This window comes from Triturus cristatus, chromosome 7 (assembly GCF_964204655.1).
Source record: "Triturus cristatus chromosome 7, aTriCri1.1, whole genome shotgun sequence".
NCBI classification, from domain to species: Eukaryota; Metazoa; Chordata; class Amphibia; order Caudata; family Salamandridae; genus Triturus; species Triturus cristatus.
Genome location: NC_140590.1, coordinates 260,413,667 through 260,417,987, shown reverse-complemented (window position 1 = coordinate 260,417,987; position 4,321 = coordinate 260,413,667).

The following is a 4,321-nucleotide window of genomic DNA, read 5'->3' as shown; positions in this document are numbered from 1 at the left end:
TCCCGGCTCCTGGCTGGTGACCTAGACACTGTCCCTTCTGCTTGCAGGCTCCTTCCTTCTTGATCCCCACCTTGGGATCCACCGGACACTCTGCACTGACTGCCTGTCAGCAACTTTCCTTCAGGCATCCATAGAAGTCCACGACGAAACCCGACGCAAGTTCACACCTATGCACCCGCAGCCCGTGGGCTAGGTAACTTGGGTACTTCGGTACTCACAAGGGTATTGACTATCCTAGGGTCTAATTTCCAAGTCTCGACTTTCTAGCTATACCAGAAGTGTCCTAAAACTGCTTATTTCTAACTGCTAGTAATTCTATCGACTTTTACGCATTACGCGTGAGTATTTCCACTCTGCACCTGAATCCCGTGGGCCTCCCACTTCCTAACTGTTGGTAGTATAGTGTAGCCCCAGCGATTCCCTAGGCCTAAGCCTATCCTGTGTTCGTGACAGTGGTCCTTATACCACTTACTTAGTATATGGTTTGCGTGGCCCCTAGGGCCTAACTGTATTACTTACCTGTGTGACTTAATGTATGCTTAAATAAGACTGTGTTGTACTTACCTCGAATCTCATAAAGAGTGCTGAGGGTTTGCCTAGAATAAATACATTCTATTTTTATATATATCTGTTGTGGTGTCCTTTCATTTGGTATTCAAGGGATTACATATGGTATAACAGCTGGCTTCACATGCCATTCAGAGTTTAGCCTAAGACTGCTCTTGTCCATGCTACCACTAGGATAGCTGGTCTATAAGGTTGACTTTACAACCAATCACCATAAGGGTTGTTTGGACTGATACAAGGTGTACACTAGAATTAGTGACATCATATATCAGGCCAACTTCTCACACAGGGCATAGGATGCTGCCAAGGAATAGCATCTTACTCATATCGACATTGGCCTCTGTGGAAGCCCCAATGCACTACATAGCATTGAAAGTACACAGGTGGCAGGAGGGGTGCGACACACTCCCTGATCATGGCACACACTGTGCATCACATGCAACACCAGGCTGATGGACAGCACCTCAAAGCAGTTACATGCCCCAGGCCACTGACGCAACCTCAGCAGAGTACACAGACACACACAGGCACAGATCAATCACCTGCCATTGGCAGCAGCGGATACATACCTCACTCTGCACATGTACCACTTGCCTGTGGGGTGTCACAGGTGCTGGGCTAGCTCAGCAAATCAGACACACAGCACGGCTTACTTGTCACATCAGATGGGTAGAGCTGTTGCCTCCTCCATGCAGCTGTGGTGCAACACTTCACGTAGACACTCACCCACATGACAAGGAACCTTCACACACATCAATGTCCAGGAGGGCGTACACATCACTTGGACACTCACACCACAGCTCCACTCAACTCATACACATCTGTGGGTACAGTCACCTGTCACACCGGGGGGGGGCACTGAATCACCTCAGAACAATAGCCCAAAAATGCCACAAAGGATTTGCCAGGTTGAATGTGTCATGCACTATGCAGTGAATATCACAGTAATCACAATGCAAGTGAGGAGTGCACACAGGAACTACATCATGCTCTGCATGACAGACATAAGCCTTCCCCCCCCCCGGGACCCACTCTAAACCACATTGCATGTCTGTCACACCTGGACACAATGCCAGAAGTGACAGTCACAAAAAAGGTGCACAGTCAAAGGTAGTGGAGTCAGCACTCACCTGCTCCCCTGGTCTCCCATACAGGCTGGGGTACTGTGGGAGGAGGACATTCAGCAATGCCTCATTCTCCTCAAGTGTGAATGGCTCGGCCCTCTCCACAGTCCGCGACATGGTGCCAGAGGAAGCACAGACAGCAGCAGTGTGGTCGACAGGAAAGTTGTGCAGCCAAGTGCCCTCTCATGGGTTCTGGCTGACTTATATCTGTCTTGCTGGGGGCTTTCATTTACAGGAGTACAGAGTGATTGGTCAGACTCATTTGCATCCTACGTTTCCTCCAATCCCTTTAAACATACACCAATGACACAAATTTGCATGGTTCAAATTTTGAGCATCATAGCAAGGCAAACACCACTTTGCAACATTGTAATTTTTGGGCCAACTGACTTTTCAAGCCCACACGATGGCCACATTGCAACTGAAATCTCTGTATCCATGACAACCAGCATGCATTTTGGGCCTAATACTTGTCCCCTATGTAATTTTTGATTCCCCAAAACATGTACGGTGCGTTTCACACGTACCCGTACGGCACCACTACAATAGTGATACGGACCGTAACGCGCTCTGAGAGCGTGTTTACGATCTGTATCACTATAGTAGTGGTGCCGTAGGAGTACGCGTGTGTGTATGGTCTGTACCACGCGTACTCCTACGGCACCACTACTATAGTGATACGGACCGTACAAACGACGTGTGTACGGTCCGTACCACGCATACTCCTACGGCACCACTACTATAATGATACGGACCGTACACACGCTCTGAGAGCGTGTGTACGGTCCGTATCACTATAGTATTGGTGCCGTAGGAGTACGCATGTGTGTACGGTCCGTACCACGCGTACTCCTACGGCACCACTACTATAGTGATACGGACCGTACACACGATGTGTGTACGGTCTGTACCACGCATACTCCTATGGCACCACTACTATAGTGATACGGACCATACACACGACGTGTGTACGGTCCGTACCACGCGTACTCCTACGGCACCACAACTATAGTGATACGGACCATACACACGACGTGTGTACGGTCCGTACCACGCGTACTCCTACGGCACCACTACTATAGTGATACGGACCGTACACAGGCTCTGAGAGCGTGTGTACGGTCCGTATCACTAAAGTAGTGGTGCCGTAGGAGTACGCGTGTGTGCACGGTCCATACCATGCGTACTCCTACGGCACCACTACTGTAGTGATATGCACCTTACACACGAAGTGTGTACGGTCCGTACCACACGTACTCCTACGGCACCACTACAATAGTGATACGGACCGTACACACGACGTGTGTACGGTCCGTACCATGCGTACTCCTACAGCACCACTACTATAGTGATACAGACCGTATACACGACGTGTGTACAGTCCGTACCACGCGTACTCCTACGGCACCACTACTGTAGTGATACGCACCGTACAACCGAAGTGTGTACGGTCCGTACCACGCGTACTCCTACGGCACCACTACAAAAGTGATACGGACCGTACACACAACGTGTGTACGGTCCGTACCATGCGTACTCCTACGGCACCACTACTATAGTGATACAGACCGTACACACGACGTGTGTACGGTCCGTACCACACTTACTCCTACAGCACTACTACCATAGTGATACGGACCGTACACACGCTCTCAGAGCGTGTGTACGGTGGGTTTCACACGCTTACACTGGTGATAGGAGGCGCACACGAAAGGAATGGAGGTCTCCGATTCGCAGCACAAGACTGTACATCAAGTCATTGTCATTGCAGACTTTCATGTGCAGGGCCTAGGTGTATCAGGAAGTGATTTTGCACATGTCTCCTCATGTAGTTGCACAATTGATGTGTGATGACCTGTGTACACATGTCATGTGTGATGGGGCACTATGTGGCACACTTCCCCTTCACACTTTGCACATGTGTGCCTGTAGTAGGGGAGGGCAGAAAATTCCGCTCCGCCAGCGTAGCAGATAAAGCCAGCCACCCCTGCTCACCGGCCCGGTCCCTGCTTCTGAAAGCAGCCAGGCCGGGGAGAGCCTCCCCGGGCCCCGGTGGACCCCTGTCTCCAGCGCCCGGACCCTCGGCTGGCTTGCAGGACGGGGGGCTCCCGCACCCTGGGACACTGGGACGGAGCACAAGCCCCGGGTCCGGGCCCAGCTTCCGAACCCTAGCCAGGCCGGGGAGTGCCTCCCCGGGCCACGGTGGACACCCTTCCCCAGCGCACGGACCCTCGGCTGGCTTACAGGACGGGGGCTCCCGCACCCTGGGACACTGGGACGGAGCCCAAGCCCCGGGCCCAGCTTCCGAACCCTAGCCAGGCCGAGGAGAGCCTCCCTGGGCCACGGTGGACACCCTTCCCCAGCGCACGGACCCTCGGCTGGCTTACAGGATGGGGGCTCCCGCACCCTGGGACACTGGAACGGAGCACACGCCCCGGGTCCGGGCCCAGCTTCCGAACCCTAGCCAGGCTGGGGAGAGCCTCGCCGTGCCACGGTGGACACCCTTCCCCAGCGCCCGGACCCTCGGCTGGCTTGCAGGACGGGGGGCTCCCACACCCCGGGGCCTGCCGGATGGAGCACGAGCCCCAGGCCCGGTCCCAGCCTCCGAACCCTAGCCAGGCCAGGGAGAG